The sequence below is a fragment of the Prionailurus viverrinus genome, chromosome B4, assembly GCF_022837055.1.
Source record: "Prionailurus viverrinus isolate Anna chromosome B4, UM_Priviv_1.0, whole genome shotgun sequence".
NCBI lineage: Eukaryota > Metazoa > Chordata > Mammalia > Carnivora > Felidae > Prionailurus > Prionailurus viverrinus.
This window is the reverse complement of record NC_062567.1, coordinates 24183140-24203063: the sequence shown is the minus strand read 5'-3', so window position 1 is coordinate 24203063 and position 19924 is coordinate 24183140. Positions and strand designations below refer to the sequence as shown.

General features: G+C 37.1%; 1 pseudogene; it reads right to left on the bottom strand.

Moving 5' to 3' along the window:
• Nucleotides 1-19207, bottom strand: part of LOC125170532 (E3 UFM1-protein ligase 1-like) — a 69865-nt pseudogene extending 50658 nt beyond the window's left edge.
• Nucleotides 19208-19924: the final 717 nt, after the last annotated feature.

Sequence of the window (19924 nt, the reverse complement as noted above, 5' to 3'; positions counted from 1 at the left end):
CTCAGGCCAACTTTCCATTTTTAGTCTGGACTTGAAGCAAAATCACTTGACTGAAAAACAGAAATAGCTTGAAGAGGAATTAGAAGATACTTTGAGATAAAGGACAGAGATGTTATATATTAGTTTATCATTTTGTGATATTTTCTAATGTATGTTTTTACGATATAACAGGATCCTACAATCTCAGAGTACATTAAGGCAACAGCACCTGAAAGAGATAGAAGCCATCTCCCCCTAACTCCCAAACAAGGTCTCACCTACGTTTCCTCCACAGAGTCACCAGTGACTTATTCCCTTAGAATGCACATTCTGACACAGGTCTATATTGCTCTTAAGTCATTTGGGCACATACGAGAATGATTATCATTTCAAAGAACTTGCAGAAATCTCTGTGAAGCTGTTACTTGGGAGCCTAAATGACAGCCTTAATTTTGCCATAAATTTTCAGAGAATACCAGCCCTTTTAAGAATAAAATTTCTGGGGCGCCTGGGTGGCTCAGTTGGTTAAGCGTCTGACTTCGGCTCAGGTCATGATCTCGCGGTCTGTGAGTTCGAGCCCCACGTCGGGCTCTGTCCTGACCGCTCAGAGCCTGGAGCCTGTTTCAAATTCTGTGTCTCCCTCTCTCTCTGACCCTCCCCCATTCATGCTCTGTCTCTCTCTGTCTCAAAAATAAATAAACGTTAAGAAAAATTAAAAAAAAAAAAAAGAATAAAATTTCTAGTTCACCAAAGCAGCACAGCCTGCTTTAACAGCAGAGGAAAACAGAAGTTCTTAGTTTTTATACAGAAAAATTTTTTTATTATTATCAAAAGTTTGCTTTTGTTTTGGGCATGTTTAATAACTTTTGTAATGTGACACTACACAATTAACCCTCCATATGCATTTATGCATTCTGTAACTGACTGGCCTTCTCTGCCCAGAATAAGAATATGTGTTCTTTTAAGTATAATTCTCTTTCCTCCTGGCTAGGAGGAATAAAGCTAAAACAGAAGAGTATCGAGGCTGGGGGAAGAGATGTACTAGGATACTCTTAAATGAAGCAATCTGCCATTCTTCGGTTATATGTCTGATTTGGCTCAGAATTCATTCACCCATCCATCCATGCACCATTCTAAAATCACCCAATGAAAATTGGAATAATAGCTTCCATTTATCCATATACTGCCATGGATTCTGACCTATTGACCAATATCCAGCCTTACTCTCTGCCACAAAGTTAAGCTGTCAAAAAGCACAAAATACCATTCTGTAGGGATATACTACATTACAACTTTTATTAGCAAATATTCTATTAAATTCATTTCTAATGTTTTCCTATCCAAGACTAATTCTGTAATTTTTTTTTCTTAATCACACCCATAAACTCTATATTGGTTAATATGTATTCCAAGAAATAGACATTAATAAATATTATGTCAAAAATGTATTATGGCCTATTGATACAGAACCTAATATTATTACTTCATGATGTGTGAAGCATTATTTTTTCTGGTGTCACATCTAGAGTGTATGAAATCTTGCTATTCATCCTAACGGCAACTTATATGGGCAAAATTAAAACAATATCCAGTATTGTTCTTGTATTCTTTTTTCATATAAATGTTAGTGAGCCATCAAATTTCTACTTTTCCATCACTGAAGGCTAAAGCCTCCTGACATTTAAATGAGTAGACTACTCTAATCAAAAGCAACTTTTAGAGGAAGAGATCAAGCATAAGCATAGATGCACAAAATCATTTTGATTAAACCAAAAATATATATGAAATGTCCAAATTTGGGAGTCTCCTGCTACTTAAATTAATGCTTTTAGATCAAAGTGTCTTATTTTTTAAAGTAAACTTAGAATCACATTTCCAGCTGTTCTGTTTCCAGGTCAGTAAGTAGATGCCTGATGAAGCTTTCTTTCCTTCCCACTGTAACTGCTGTGGTTAACATAAGTTTTAATATGTTATAAGTTAAAATGTTATAAGTCAATATAAGTTCATGTGATGAACTTATAACATGTGTGGCCTAGTACACACAATAGGTGTTTTCTTGAGACATGAAAAATAGCCTACTGGCAATGAATACTCATCAAGACATTCAAAATTAATTTTTTTCCTCTTAAATAAAAAAAGACGATTACTTTATTCATTAAGATCAGTCAAAGCACTGTTATTTTATACTATACTAAAAAAAACCAACTGGAATGCCTTTTCAATTAACATATTTCTCATCATTAAAGTGATTTTTTTTTAGAGCCAAAGAAATACTTTTGTCTTGAACAATTGTAAGGTTATTAATATTAGGCCAGCTTATACGGTAACTGGTAAAAACTAAAGTTTACTAATAAAATCCAAATTTAATGGGTGAAAAAATTATAACCCTAACCTATTATGTGACTTTTATAAATGAATAAATCTTAATTAATAATGGCATCTGCCTCCAGCCAAGATGGAATAGCAGGGATTGGACTTGTAGTGCCACTTAAAATAACTAAAATATCAGACAAACAACAACAGAAAACCAGTTTTCATGACTTTGAATCTAAAGGCAAAAAGAAGTGAGCCCTGAGAGACAGGAAAGAAATGAAATGATCCTTAAATTTTTCCCAGCTTACTGCCTTGAGACTTACCAGTGAAAGTTCTAGGAAGGGGAAGCCGGGCAGAAACAAGAGGACTTCATGAATCAAAGCATTACAGTTTGTAATGCAGAATACTTAGGATGGTGGTACATAGATAAATAAATACAGTTAGATCTTGTTTCTTAATCGATTCTGCTATCTCTGCCTTTTAATGTTCATTTAAAGCAATTACTGACAAAGTACTTACTTCTGTCATTTTGGCATTTGTGTGTGTATGTGTGTGTGTGTGTGTGTGTCTGTCTGTCTGTCTTTCTGTCTGTGTCTGTGTGTCTCTGTGTGTTTATATGTCATACCTTTTGTTCAATTCTTCCATTACTGCATTCTTTTGGTTTTTTTGTTCTAGGATACAATTTTTATTGAATTCTTACTTACTTTTCCTTATACCTTTTATTTATTTTCTCAGTGGTTATCCTGGAGTTTAAAAGTAACACTTTAAAAATAGAACAATCTCCCACAGGGGGATAGGGAAGTGGGACAGCCAAACTATCCAGTTGAATGAGACCCAGCTGAAGACACCCATTTCTCCCCATCAACACCCACAGTACTAAGGTGGGAGCTCTACAGCAGGGGGAGGGAGCATACTGAGAAAGAGGCAGATATGAATTTCAAAGGGTTAGACTATACTTAGCAGAAATCCACCCATAAGCCTCTGGGAGTACCACCCCTGAAGATCTCCCTCCTAGTCCAGGGGTGCCCCAATGCACAAAGTGCTAAACCCACACGTCCCCCCACTCCGCTACAAGCTCTTTATGAATGATCAGGAGTGTGCCTGGGAGAACAAGATCCAGTAAATAGGGAACTGGCTAAGAAAACAGGCCAAGATTGGTGGACTAGGGACAGACCGCAAACTTGAACTATACTGCCACCTGATGGAAAAGAAGGCAGGTTTCCAATATTTAGCAAGGTAGAATTAAAAGAACCAGAGTAGATATAAGAGCTTAAAAATTCATCCACAAGAGGGAACAAGAAAAATGAAGCAGAGACACTTTCATGAAGACCGAGAAGAAGAAAGAAAAAAAAATCCTCATTTAATAACAACACCATAGAACATAACACTCCATCTGCTGAAAGAAAGGAGTTAAAGGTGTCTATGACTTCAAATTCAGAAGCATAAGCACATACCTGCAAAGAATATGAAAAATCAAGGTAACATGGCATTACAAAAAGAAAAGGAGAATTCTCAAATAAACAAACACTCCCACTTAGGTATTTGGACTTTTTTCTGTTGTAAACCTTCAAATAATGTCTATCTTCTCCCCCCCCCCACCCCGCCCAAAACATGTTAAGTTCTATGACAGCAGGAGTCGTGTTGCTTTTGTCACCATTATATCCCCAGTACCTACAACAGTATGTGATGCATAGCTATGTAAAAATGAAATAAAAAACTGAAATTATCTTTATTATATATGGATATATAATTAAAACTAATTTCCTTTTTTCTCTTATCTTTTTAATGTGGCTATTAGAAAATATTAAGGGGAAGTAGATGGGGGGGACGAGTAAAATAAGCGATGGGGATTAAGGAGTACACTTGTGATGAGCAAAGGATGATGTATGGAAGTGGTGAATCACTATATTCTACACCTGAAACTACTATAACACTGTGTGTTAACTACGCTTGAATTAGAATAAAAAATAAATTAGAAAATAGTAAATCATCTGAATTATTTTTGAAGGTTGTTATGAAGAATCTCAGCAAGCTACAAGGAAACTCAGAAAAACAATTCTATGAAATAAGGAATAAAGTATATTAACAAAGTGATTTCTTTAACAAAGATAGTAAAATTATTTAAAAGAACCAAATAACAATTCTGGAGCTGAAGAATTCCATGAATGGAATGAAGAACATAATATAGAGTGCCTGTAGCAGGGCAGACCAGAAAGAAGAAAGAAGAAATGACTTGGAGAATAGGAATTTTGAAATAACACAAATAGAAGGGGAAAAAAGGAACTAAGATTTTAAAAGAGTAAAGAAAGCCTACAAATGCTATGGGATTACATCAGAAAGACAAATATAATAATAATATGGATTCCAGAAGGAGAAGAGGAAGGAGGTGGGCAGAGAGCCTATTTAAAGAAATAACAGCTGAGGGGACTTCCGGGGAAGATAGCAGACTAGGAGGATTCTAAGCTCACCTCCTCCCACAAATACAACTATATAACACCCACATCAGTGTAAATAACCCAGAAAACAACCTAAAGATTCACAGAACAGATTCTCCACAGCTAAATGTAGGGAAGAGGCCACATCTTACAGGGCAGGAAGGGTGGAGATGTGGTGACCAGCTAAATGGTCCTATGAGAGTGTCTGCAGGAGGGAGGGATGCTGCAGGCTCAGAAAGGGGAGAGGAGCAACCCCACACCAGGCACCTCAGGCACAGGGGACCGGCTCGGGGAAGATGAATCCCCATAACATTTGCCTTTGAAAACCAGAGGGTCCTAATTAGCAGTGGGGCTCAACACCTGGAACTTTAAAAATCAGCAGGCTTAGCTCCAGGAAAACTGGGAAGTCAGAGTCCCTGCCCTTGAAGAGACAGCATAACAAACAACTTCACTAAGATACAGCAGTAGAACCAGCAGTTTGAAAAGCACCTGGGGTATATGGGAAGGAGATTTATTTACTAATCTCAGAGTGTGTGCTGGAGGGGCAAGGATCTTTGGGAGACCTCTTTGAGAACAAAAGAGTTGGTGGGTGCCATTTTCCTCCCCTACCCAACCCTGGCCTAGATACATGGAACACTTTCCACCTAGCTTGCCAACAGTGTAGCCCACCCCCACTTGTTTCTGCATATCTTCCCCCTCCAATTCTGACTGTCTCAGCAGGAGTTTTCCAGGTGGCTACAGGTCCAGTCTCACAATGCACCAGTGCTCACCTTGCTGGCACAGCACATCCCACCCCTGCATTCTCTTGCAGACCTACCCCCTCCAATATGCCTTTGGCCGGAGCCCATCCAAAGCAATGCCACAAGACTGGCAGTGTGCAAGCAGCCTTAAATAGGGGCCAGCACGACTCCAAAGTGACTCCTACCCTGGGGAGAGGAGAAGATAACCATACACATCAGTCCAACTTTGGCCCCAGCAATGGGTTTGGGGGCAGACATCAGGTCTGACTGCAGGACCTGCCCACCAACAAAAGCTTCTCGAGGGACAGCACAGGGAAAGCACTGTGCAGTTCAGTGCTACTGAATCAGTGGCAAACACCTGGTCTAACTCAACAAAAGCCTGAAGTGGCCCCAGACTGGTCCACTAATGACAGAGGGACCAAACACTGCCCACAATAGGCAAAGAGAGACATTGCAGCTAACTGAACTGAAGGCAAATGCAGCTCAGTCACAACACTGGGCACACAGGACACACACAGGAGACGCCCCTGAAGCACCAGGTTCTGGTGAAGGGGACATTACATTATAGGCACTACAGGAACTCTTCTCCATAACGCCACTGCTTCTTTTTTATGAGTTTATCTATGTTGATCTTTTTAAAGAACCAGCTCCTCCTGGTTCCATTGATCTATTGTTTCTTTAGTTTTTATTTCATCTATTTCTACGCTAATCTTTATCATTTTCTTCCTTCTACTGGTTCTGGGTTTTGTTTGTTTTTCTTTTTCCAGCTCCCTTGGGTGTAAGTTTAGGTTGTTTATCTGAGATTTTTCTTGCTTCTTGAGGTGGGCCTGTATTACTATAAAATTCCCACTTAGAACAGCTTTTGTTGCATCCCAAAGATTTTGGACTGTTGTGTTTCCTTTTTACATTTTCTGCATGTATTTTTGTACTTTCCGTTTGATTTTTGGCTGACTCATTCGTTGTTTAATAGCATGTTATTTCACCTTCATATATTTGTATTCTTTCCAGATTTTTCTCTTGTGGTTGATTTCTAGTTTCACAGTGTTGTGGTCAGAAAAGATGCGCGGTATGACTAAGAACTTTTTGAATTTGTTGAGACTTGTTTGGTGGCCTAATATGTGATCTATTCTGGAGAATGTTCCATGTGTCCTTGAAAAGAGTTTGTATTCTGCTGTTTTAGGATGGAATGTTCTGAACATGTCTATTCAATCCATCTGGTGTAATGTGTTGTTCAAAGCCACAGTTTCTTTTTTGATCTTGTTTGGATGATCTATCTATTGATGTAAGTAAGTGTTACAGTCCTCTGCTACTATTATATTACTACTGATCACTTCCTTTATGTTTGTTATTAGCTGCTTTATGTATTTGGGTGCTTCCATGTCAGGTGCATAAATATTTACAGTTTTTGTATCTTCTTGTTGGGTTGCTCCCTTTATGAATATATACTGTCCTTCTTTGTCTCTTGTTACAGTCTTTGTTTAAATGAATGTCTATTTTGTCTGATATAAGTATTGCTACCCTGGCTTTCTTTTCACTTCCATTTGCATGGTAAGTGCTTTTCTATCCCTTCACTTTCAATCTGCATGTGTCTTTAGATCTGAAATGAGTCTCTTGTAGGCAGCATATAGATGGGTCTTGCTTTTGTATCCATCCAATCACTTTATATCTTTTTTTTTTTTTTTTTAGAGAGTGAGAGAGAGAGCGTGCAAGTTGGGGAGGGCACGGGGAGAGGGAGAGAGAATCTTAAGCAGGCTCCATGTTCATTGTGTTGCCTGATGCAGGGCTTGATCTCACAACCCTGAGATCACAACCTGAGCTGAAATCAAGCATCGGATACTTAACTGATTGAGCCACCCAGGCACTCCCAGTCACCTTATATCTCGATGGGAACACTGAGTCCATTAACATTCAAAATACATGTAGGTGTGTACTTATTGCAATTTTTTACTTATTTTATAGTTGTTTTTGTATTTCTTCTCTATTACTTTATTCTCTTGCTCTCTCTTGTCAGTGTTTGCTGGCTCTCTTCAGTGATATACTTGGATTACTTTTTATTGATTTTTTGCATATCTATCACTGGTTTTTGATTTGTGGTTATCATTAGGTTTATATATGACACCTTATACATTTAACAATCTATGTTAAGTTGATAGTTGCTTAAGTTTGAGCCCATTCTTTACTCCTTTCCCCCCACATTTTAGGTATATGGTTTCACAATTTACATCCTTTTATTTTGTGGATCCTTTGACTGATTTTTATGGATACACTTATTTTTACTGCTTTTGTGCTTTCTACTTTGCTTACTCCTACTTATGGTCTTTCCTTTCCACTCAAAGAGTTCCCTTCAACATTTTTCAGTGACATGAAAACATATGAAAAGTATTCAACACACTGGTAAAGGTGAAAAACATACAGTAAGACTGAGAAAAATGTAACTCTATATTAGATAGTGTATTACCACTGAACTGTAGTTACAAATACTAAAGGAAAATTGTAGTAAAATTAAATATAGCTACTACAAATTGTTAACAAAACACAACATGAAAAGAGGTAAATCATGACATTATTAATACAAAAGGGAGGAGTAAAAAGTTGAAGCCTTTATAGGCAATTGAAGATAAGTTCCTATCGACCTAAAATGGACTGTCTTATCTATACAATGTTTTATGTAAATTCCATGGTAACCACAAAGCAAAAACTTAGAGTAGATCCACAATAGACATAGAAAGGGGAAAGAGCATACATACCACCATGGAAAACCAATTAACAAATGTGGGCAGAAACAGAGAAAAAGAAACAATGGAAATATGAAATACCCAGAAAGCAGTTAATAAAATGACATTACCAAGTCCTTACACATCAATAATTACTCTAAAAGTAAATAGGTTGAATTCGCTTATCAAAAGGCACAAAGTGGCTGGATGGATTTAAAAATATGAAGACCTAACTATAAGAGACCCACTTCAGAATTAAAGAGGCATTTAGACTCAAGTGAAAAAATGGATAAAGATACTCCATGAACAATAGAACAAAAACAATAAAATACCTAGTAATAAATTTAACCAAAGAAGTAAAAGATCTATACAATGAAAACAGGAACACTTTACTGAAAGAAACTGAAGAAAGCAAAAGAAATGCAAGGACATCCTGTGTTCATGCTGGAAAAGTTAATACTGTTAAAATGTCCATGCCAGCCAAAAACATCTGTAGATTCAATACAATCCCTATAAAAATCTCAATGGTAATTTCCACAGAAAAAAAAAAATCCTAAAATTCATACGGAACCACAAAAGACCCCAAAGAATCATAAGAAAAAAAAACTGCAAACATCACACTTCCTGATTTCAAACTGTACTACAAAACTATAATAATTGAAACAGCATGGTACTGGCATAAAAACAGACACTTAGACCAATGGAACCAAACAGAGGGACCATAATGAAACCTCTACATATACAGCCAACTAATATTGATAAGGGAGCCAAGAACATCTAATTTCCAATAACTGATCCCAAAGAAATAGATTGCCTAAGAAAGAATTCAAAATAATTGATTTAAAGAAGCTCAGTAAGCTACAAGGGTCCATGGATACAAGGGTGCAGGGAAAGACAACTGAATGAAATCAGGAAAACAATACATGAACAAAATAAGTTCTTCAAAGAGAGAGAAGTCCTAAAAAAGAACTAAGCAAAAATTCTAGAGATGAATGAAACAAAAATGTAGTACAGCTCTTCAACAGCAGAGTGAAGCAAACAGAAGAGAGAATCAGTGAACTCAAGGACATATTTGAAATTATCCAGTCAGAGGAGAAGAAAAAAAAACTTAAAAGGGGGAAGAAAGACTATAGGATTTATTAGTAAGAAAATCAACAAAGAAATTATAGGAGTCCCACAATGAGAAGGGAGAAAAGGGGCAGCAGCTTATTATAGAAATAATGAAAAAAAAAAGCCCCAATCTGGGGAAGAAAACAGACATCTAGATTCAATAAGTCCAAAAGCTGCCAAACAGGTGGGACACAAAGAGCTCTACATTGAAACACATCATAATTAAATTGTCAAAAGTCAAAGACAAAGAGAAAATGTTAAAAGCAGCAAGAAAAGAAATGGCTCATCACATACAAGGGACCCCTGTCTCCATGAGACTATCAGCAGGTCTATCAATAGAAATCTTGTAGGCCGGGAGAGAGGACGAAGATATTCAGAGTACTTGGCAAAGCTATCTTTTATTAAAAAAAATTTTTTTAAGTTTATTTATTTTGAAAGAGAGAATGAGAGAGCATGAGTCGGGGAGGGACAGACAAAGAGGAAGAGAGAGTCCCAAGCAGGCTCCATACTCTGAGTGCAGAGCCCAACACAGGCCTCGATCCCACGGCTGTATGATCATGACCTGAGCTGAAAGCAAAAGTTGGACGCTTAAGTGACTGAGTCACCCAAGTCTCCCAGCAAAGCTATCTTTTAAAAATAAAAAAGAGAGGGGCACCTAGGCGGCAGAGTCGGTTAAGCATTCGACTTCGGCTCAGGTCATGATTTTGCAGTTTGTGAGTTCGAGCCTCATGTCAGGCTCTGTGCTGACAGCTCAGAGCCTGAAGCCTGCTTTGGGTTCTGTGTCTCCCCCTCTCTCTGCCCCTCCCATGCTCATGCTCTGTCTCTCTCTGTCTCTCAATAATAAATAAATGTTAAAAAATATTTTTTTTTAAATAAAAATAAAGAAGAGAGGGGCTCAGTCAGTTAAGTGGCCGACTTTGGCTCAGGTCATGATCTCATGGTCTGTGGGTTCAAGCCCCATTTCTGCTTCAGATTCTGTGTCTTACTCTCTCTCTGCCCCTCCCCTGCTCATGTTCTGTCTCTCTCTCTCAAAAATAAATATTAAAAAAAAAGAAACATTGTTTAAAAAATATAAAGAAATAAAGAAGAGATGTTCTTCCCAAGCCAACAAAACTGAGGAAGTCTGTCACCATTAGACCTGCCTTACAAGAAATGCTTAAGAGAGTTCTTCAAATTGAAGTGAAAACACACTAAACAGCAACGTGAAAACATATGAAAGCATAAATCTCACTGGTAAAGGTAATTATGTGAACAAATACAGAGTATTGTAACTCTGAAATGATAGTATATAAATTACATTTGACCCAAATATAAAAGTTTAAAGATAATAATATGTTAGCAAATATGCAATATAAAAATAAGCAACCTCTGAGTAGAACACAGAATGTGGTGAGAGGAGAGTATAGAGTTTTTGTATAAAACTTAAAACAGATGATTATAATGACAAGATATTTTATGCAAGCCTTGAGGTAGCCACTAAGAAAAAAATTACCTATAATATATACACAAAAGATAAAGAGAAAAGAATCAAAGCAAGTCACCACACCCATCATCATCATCATCATCATCATCATCATCATCAAACAACACAGGAAGCTACCAAGAGAGGAAGAGAGGAACAAAATATCTCTAAAACAGACAGAAAACAATTAATCAAATGGCAACAGTAAGTTTCCACTTATCAAGAATCACTTTAAATGTAAATGGATAAAACTCCTCAACCAAAAGGCATTTAGAGTAGCTGAATGGATAAAAAAAACAAACAAAAAAGATCCAGTGCTATGCAATCTATCAGAGACTAACTTCAGATTTAAGGACACATAGAAGCTAAAAATGAAGAGGTTTAAGATATCCTATGCAAATGGCAATCAAAAGAAAGCAGAAGTTGCTATATTTACATCAGACTTGGTCAAAAACTGTCTCTAGGGACAAAAAGGGTCCATTCAACAAGAAGGTATAACAATTATAAATATATACACACCCAACATCAGAGCTCCTAAATACAATATATACACACCCAACATCAGAGCTCCTAAATATAATATATACACACCCAACATCAGAGCTTCTAAATGCATACAGCAAATATTGACAGATCTTAAGAGAGAAATGAACAGCCATACAGTTAACAATAGGAAACTCCAATCCCCTACTTTGAACAATGAAGCAAACTTCCATACAGAAAATCAATTATAAGACAGTTGACTTGAATAACATTATAGACCAAATAGACCCAAGGGACAGAACTTCCTACTTAAAAGCAGCAGAACACACATTCTTCTCAAGTGCACACAGAACATTCTCGAGGATAGATCACAGGTTAGGTCACAAAACAAGTTTTAACAAATTTAAGAACATCAAAATCATTCCAAGTATATTTTCTCACCACAATTTAATAAAACTAGAAATAAGAAAATAGGAAAAGTTGAAAATACATGGAAACTAAATAATATACTCCTGAACAACCATTAGGTCACAGAGGAAATAAAAAAGGAATTTAAACTGTATCTCAAGACCAAAGAAAATGAAAGCATAACATATGAAAGTATAGGGTGTACACCAAAAAGTACTAAGAAGAAATTGTATAGCAATAAATGCCCACATTAAAAAAGAAAGATCTCAAATAAACAATCTAATTCTACACCTCAAGGAACTAGAAAAAGAACAACATACTAAACCCAAAATTACAAGAAGGAATAATAAACATGAAAGCAGAAGTAAATCAAAAGAGAATGGAAAGACAATAGGAAAAAATTAACAAAAATAAGAGTTTAATTGGCACAAAAACAGACACATAGACCAATGGAATAGAATAGAAACCCCAGAACTAGACCCACAAACGTATGGCCAACTCATCTTTGACAAAGCAGGAAAGAACATCCAATGGAAAAAAGACAGCCTCTTTAACAAATGGTGCTGGGAGAACTGGACAGCAACATGCAGAAGGTTGAAACTAGACCACTTTCTCACACCATTCACAAAAATAAACTCAAAATGGATAAAGGACCTAAATGTGAGACAGGAAACCATCAAAACCTTAGAGGAGAAAGCAGGAAAAGACCTCTCTGACCTCAGCCGTAGCAATCTCTTACTCGACACATCCCCAAAGGCAAGGGAATTAAAAGCAAAAGTGAATTACTGGGACCTTATGAAGATAAAAAGCTTCTGCACAGCAAAGGAAACAACCAACAAAACTAAAAGGCAACCAACGGAATGGGAAAAGATATTCGCAAATGACATATCGGACAAAGGGCTAGTATCCAAAATCTATAAAGAGCTCACCAAACTCCACACCCAAAAAACAAATAACCCAGTGAAGAAATGGGCAGAAAACATGAATAGACACTTCTCTAAAGAAGACATCCGGATGGCCAACAGGCACATGAAAAGATGTTCAGCGTCGCTCCTTATCAGGGAAATACAAATCAAAACCACACTCAGGTATCACCTCACGCCAGTCAGAGTGGCCAAAATGAACAAATCAGGAGACTATAGATGCTGGAGAGGATGTGGAGAAACGGGAACCCTCTTGCACTGTTGGTGGGAATGCAAACTGGTGCAGCCGCTCTGGAAAGCAGTGTGGAGGTTCCTCAGAAAATTAAAAATAGACCTACCCTATGACCCAGCAATAGCACTGCTAGGAATTTATCCAAGGGATACAGGAGCACTGATGCATAGGGCCACTTGTACCCCAATGTTCATAGCAGCACTCTCAACAATAGCCAAATTATGGAAAGAGCCTAAATGTCCATCAACTGATGAATGGATAAAGAAATTGTGGTTTATATACACAATGGAATATTACGTGGCAATGAGAAAAAATGAAATATGGCCTTTTGTAGCAACGTAGATGGAACTGGAGAGTGTGATGCTAAGTGAAATAAGCCATACAGAGAAAGACAGATACCATATGGTTTCACTCTTATGTGGATCCTGAGAAACTTAACAGGAACCCATGGGGGAGGGGAAGGAAAAAAAAAAAAAAAAGAGGTTAGAATGGGAGAGAGCCAAAGCATAAGAGACTGTTAAAAACTGAGAACAAACTGAGGGTTGATGGGGGGTGGGAGGGAGGAGAGGGTGGGTGATGGGTATTGAGGAGGGCACCTTTTGGGATGAGCACTGGGTGTTGTATGGAAACCAATTTGTCAATAAATTTCATTAAAAAAATAAATAAATAAGAGTTTATTTTTTGAAAAGAATGAAATCAATGATCCTTTAGCTAGGTAAGTAAAAAAAAGAGAGAAGACTCAAATAAAATCACAAATGAAAGAGGAGACATTACAATGGATGCCTCAGGAAAAAATATGATCATAGAAAACTATTATAAACAATTATATGCCAACCAATTAGATAATCTACAAGAAATGGGTAAATTCCTAGAAACATAAGGCCTATCAAAACTGAGCCAAGAAGAAACAAGAAAGCCTGAAAAGACCAATAAAAATTAAGACTTGAGGAGCACCCAGGTGGCTCAGTTGGTTAAGTGTCCAACTCTTGATTTCAGCTCAAGTCATGATCTCAACGTTGGTGAGATCAAACCCTGAGTCTGGCTCTATGCTGACAGCATGGAGCCTGCTTGGGATTCTCTCTCTCCCTCTCTCTCTGCCCCTTCCCTGCTTGCATGTGCTCTCTCTCTCTCTCAAAGTAAATAAATAATCATTAAAAAAAAAAAAAAAAAGGAGATTGAATCAGTAATCAAAAAGCCTCCCAAGAAATCAAAGCCTAGGACCAGATGGTTTCATATGTGAATTCTACCAAATATTCAAAGAAGATTAATACCAATCCTTGTTAAATTCTTCCAAAATATAGAAGGAGGGAATACCTAACTTATTTTATAAAGCCAGCATCATCCTGACACTAAAGTCAAACCAAACCAAAAAATCACAAGAAAAATATGGGCCAATATCCCTGATGAACACAGATGCAAAACTCCTTAATAAAATAATAGCAAACCAAATTCAATAGTATATTAAATGGATCATATACAATGACCAAGTGGGACTTATGCCTCACATTCAAGATTGATTCAACATATGAAAATCAATCAATGAGATATACCATATTAATAGAATAAAAGAAAAAGACCACATGATCATCCCAACAGACAAAGAAAAATCATTTGACAAAAGTCAATATCCATTCATGATAAAAACTCTCACCAAAATAGGTATAGAGAAATTTACCTCAACACAATAAAGCCATATATGAAAATCTTGCAGGAAACATCATAATCAATGTGGAAAAGCTGGAAGTTCTTCCTCTAAGACCTCGTACAAGGCAAGGATGCCCCCTCTCACTACTTCATAGCACTGCAAGTCCTAGCAGTGCTAATTAGACCAATTAGACAAGAAAAAGAAAGGAAAGGTATCTGAATCTGAAAAGAAGTAAAATTATGTTTGCAGATGACATGATCATAGATGTAGGAGACCCCAAAGACTCAATAATATCAACAACAAAAACTGTGAGAATGAATAAAGCAATTCAGTAAAGTTGTGGGCTACAAAATCAACATACCAAATTCAGTCACATTTCTCTATATAAATAATGAACTGTCTGACAAGAAAATCAAGAAAACAATATCATTACAATAACAACAAAAAGAATAAAATACTTACAAGTAAACTTAACAAAGAGATGAAGACTTGTACACTGAAAATTATAAAACATTAATGAAGGAAATTAAAGACACAGATAAATGGAAAGACATCCTATATTCATGGATTGAAAAAATTAATATTATTAAAATGTCCATAGTACCCAATGTGCTCTAAAGAATCAATGTAGTTCCTATCGAAATGCCAGTTCCATTCTTTCCAGAAATAGAAAAAAAAAATCCAATTCATATTAAACCACAAAAGACCCTGTATAGCCAATGCAATCTTTGAGGAAAACAAAACAATAACAACAACAACAACACAAAGAGGGGGGCACAGTTCCAGATTTCAAAATACATTATGAAGCTATGGTAATCAAAACAGTATTGCACTGTCATGAAAACAAAAAAACAGACCAATGTAACAGAATACAGAGCCTAGAAATAAATACACACATATGATCAACTAATCTTCAATAAATAAATGTGCTAAGAAGGGACAGTTGGGGGGCTCAGTTCGTTAAGTGTCTGACTCTTGATTTCAGCTCAGGTCATGACCTCAAAGTTTGTGGGATTGAGCCCCATGTCAGGCTCTGCACAGAATGCACAGAGCCTGCTTGGGATTCTCTCCGCTCCCCCCCCCCCATCCCTTCCCTATTCACGCTCTCTCTCTCTCTCAAAATAAATAAGTAAACAATAAAAATACGTGTGCCAAGAACATACAATGTGGAAAGGATAGCTTCTTTAATAAACAGTGCTGGGAAAACTGGATATCCACATCCAGAAGGATGAAAGTGGACCCTTATATCACACCATACACAAAAATCAACTCAAAGTAGATTAAAGATTTAAATGTAAGTCCTGAAACCATGAAACTAGAAAAAACAGGGAAAAATCTTCTTGACATTGATCTGGGCAATGGTTTTTTGTAAATGTTCCACAGGCAATAAGAGCAAAAAGAGACAAGTGGGATTACATCAAACTAAATATGTCTGCACAGAAAAGGAAACAATCAGTGAAGTGGAACAGCAGCCTATGGAATAGAAGACAAAATTTGCAAACCATATCCAATACAGAGTTAATATCCAAAGTTTATGGGAACTCATAAAATTCGATAGCAAAATTAAAAATGGGCAAAGGACCTGAATAGACACTTCTCAAAAGAAGACATACAGAGTCAACAGGTATATGAAAAGATGCTCATCACTAACCATCAGAGAAATGCAGCTCAAAACCACAATGAAATATCATCTCACACCTGTTAGAATGGCTTTTAGCAAAAACAAAACATAATCAGTGTTGGAGATGATGTGGAGAAAGGAGATCCCTTGTACACTGATGGGAATATAAACTGGTACAGCCATTATGTAAAACAGTATGGCGCCTCCTCAAAAATTAAGTAAAACTACCATATGATCCAGCAATCCCACTTCTGGGTATATATCTAAAGGAAATGAAATCAGTATCTCAGAGAGATAACTGTGCTCTCACATTCACTGCAGCACTATTCACAATAGCCTAGATACAGAAACAACCTAAATGTCCATCGACAGATTAATGGATAAAGTACAACACACACACACACACACACACACACACACGCACACACACACACACAAAGTGATATTATTCAACCTTAATAAAAGGAAATCCTGCCATTTGTGATAGCATGGATTAATGTGGAGGATACTTCACTAAGTGAAATAAGCCAGAGAGAAAGACAAATACTGCACGATCTCATGTATGTATGAAATCTAAAATATTCCACTTCATAGAAGCAGAGAATAGAATGGTAGTTCTCAAGAGCTGGATGGAGTGGAAAATGGGGAGATGTTCAAAGGGTACAAAATTTCAGTTATACAGGATCAATAAATTATGAAGATACAGCGTATATTGATGTGACTATAATTAATACTGAGCTACATACTTGAAATTTGCTGGAAGAGTAGATCTTAAATGTCCTCACCACAGAAAAAGAAGGAAGGAAGGAAGGAAGGAAGGAAGGAAGGAAGGAAGGAAGGAAGAGAGGGAGAGAGGGAGGGAGGAAGGAAGGAAGGGTAATTTAATGAGGTGATATGTTGATTACCTTGATTTTGGTAATTATTTCACAATGTATATGCATATCAAAACATCAAATTGTACACCTTAATTATATATATGACTTCTATTTGTCAATTATATCTCAATAAAGCTGAGTTGTAAAGAAAAAAACTGTTTAAAAAGAAAAGAAAATGAAAAGGTTATACTAAAGGGACTTCACCAGGAATTATGGGTGCAACTTCAAGCATAAAACCGGATTGTACAAATTCCTCACCAAAATTTTTTTAAATACAAATATGGCATGTAAACTCATGGAAAGATGTTAAATATTAGTTAATAAGAAAATACAAACTAACATAAAAATAGGATCTGATCATTTGTAATAAAATATCTGACTCCAGTTTTGATGTTTGATTGCTAACAGCTTTCAAGTCCATCTTTTCCTCTTCCCTTTCTGACCCCAAATGGGAAAGTGGACTTAAAAATACACACACACACACACACACACACACACACACACACACACACACACAGGGGTGCTCCTAGCTTTAATGCCAGCAGGAAGTTTAAACCACACAACCACAGCCCACGCAAAGGAACCTTCAACCCAATCCCACCCCTTAATCTCCACTAAAACCCCAAGCCACTCTCCTTTCCTTGCTCTCTCAAGCCAATTTCAGAGCAGTTTGGGAAGCCTGCCTTGGTCTCCTCAGAAGGTCTTATTATATGATAAACCTTTTAATGCCACCTTGGTGTGTTTGTGTGTGGCATCAGTCTTGAAATCCAAGCCAAATTTTAACGGGGGTAGGGAGGTTCCATCCTACCTATACCAGGTGACCACCACACCATTAGAATGGCTAAAATTAGAAAGCCCGACTATATTCAATGTTGGTAAGGATGAGGAGGAAGTGGAAACAATACACATATGAGAAAGTAATATACAACTGCTTTGGAAAATAATTTGTCAGTTTCTTAAAAAGCCAAACAGACATTGACCATATGACCCAGAAATTCTACTCTTAGGTATTTGTCCAAGAGAAAAGAAAGCATATGCTCTAATAAAGATTAGTACATGGAATGTTCATAGCAACTTTATTTATAACAAAAAACTAGAAATGGCCCAAATAGTTCATAAAATACTATTCAGTAATTAAAAAAAAAAACTGAACTGGTAATAAATGTAATAATATGGCTGAATCTCAAAATAATTATGCAGATTAAAAGAAGACAAGAATACAAACTGTATTGTCCCATTTATATAATTTCTATTTGCAAGTATCAACAGTGATAGAAAGCAGTAAGTAGTTGCCGGGGAGCCCAGGTTGGGAATGGAACAAAGGTGCTGGGGGGGGGGGGGGGGGCGTGGAGACACAGCAGGAAGGGATTACAAGGATGCAACATGGAACTTTCAGAGATGACAAATATATCCAGTATCTTGATTTCGGTGATGAGTGCACACCTAAGTCAAAACTTATAAAGTTTTACACCTAGGTATGTGCAGTGACTTTATATGGAAATTGAACTTGGGTGTTTTGGGGTTTTTTTTTAAAGACTGGAAAATTTCACCTTGAGTACTTGTTGACAGAAAAGAGTCCTAAGGATTGTGCTTGGGGCATTTCTCAGATCTCCTCCTAACCATCATTCTAGGTATGCTCTTCGATTATCTGTTTTTGTTCTTTTCCTGAGTCCTGTGTTCCTCTTTTTTGGTTTGCCCCCTCATGTTACAGAAGACACCCTTCAGTGATACTGTGAGAAAGGGCATTTCTGGGGCACCTGAGTGGCTCCATCAGTTAAGCATCTTGAGTCTTCAGTCTTGAGTTTGCTTCAGGTCATGATCTCAAGGTTGTGAGACTGAGCCCCAAGTTGGGCTCTGTATTGAGGCATGGAGCCTGCATAAGATTCTCTCTCCCTCTTCCCCTCTCCCCACCCCCAAAAAAGGGCATTTCTGGGGGCGCCTGGGTGGCTCAGTCGGTTAAGCGTCTGACTTCGGTTCAAGTCATGACCTGACGGCCCGTGAGTTCGACCCCCACATTGGGCTCTGTGCTGACAGCTTGGAGCCTGGAGCCTGCTTCATGTTCTATGTCTCCCTCTCTCTCTGCCCCTCCCCTGCTCATGCTGTCTCTGTCTCTCAAAAATAATAAACATTTTTTTTTTTAAAGGGGGAATTTCTGTAAAATTACCTGAGGAGTATTCCTATGACAGTTTGGCTAGGCATAGAATTTCAGGTCAGAATTCCTTTTCCATCAGAACTTGGAAGTCACTGGCCATTACCTTGTTTTCCATTGTTGCTGTTAAAAAGATCAAAGTTATTAATATTCCTTTGTATGTTGACATTGTTTTTTGTACATGATCTTTCTTTTTATTCACTCCCTCCATGTCTCTGGGGGGCTGTGGGATTTTCTAATCGTTTCCAGCAAAGTTTATAATGTGCTTTAGTATGAGTTTATTTATCCCCTGTTCTGGTCACTCACTTCAACCTGAAAACTCATATCCTTCAACTTTGGCAAATTTTCGTAATGACTTTTTCCCTCTTTTCTTTTCTTTTCTTTTCTTTTCTTTTCTTTTCTTTTCTTTTCTTTTCTTTTCTTTTCCTTTTCTCTCAATGGAAGTCCTAATGTTCACATTTCAAACCTACTGCTTTGTTCCTTTTTTTCTCTTTCTTTCTTGCTTTCTACCTCCTATTATATCTTTCCATTATATCTATCCTATTTTTATCTTTCTGAGCAATTTCCTTACCTTTATCTACCAACCCTTATATTGAGTTTTAAATTTCTATTATATGTCAATTTTTAAGATTTTTTGAGTGTTTGTATGTATATGTATCATTCTGTTCTTTCATTCACTTGCTTCTCCAAGCATATTAGGGAGAGTTTCTATCTTTAAGGTATTTCTTCCTTCTCCTGGATAGTGTGTTCTGTAATCACTGTTTTGGTTTCTCCCTGTTAAGTGCTTCTCACATACCTTGTGTAATATTTTTCTATTGCTGCTCGGATTACTGCA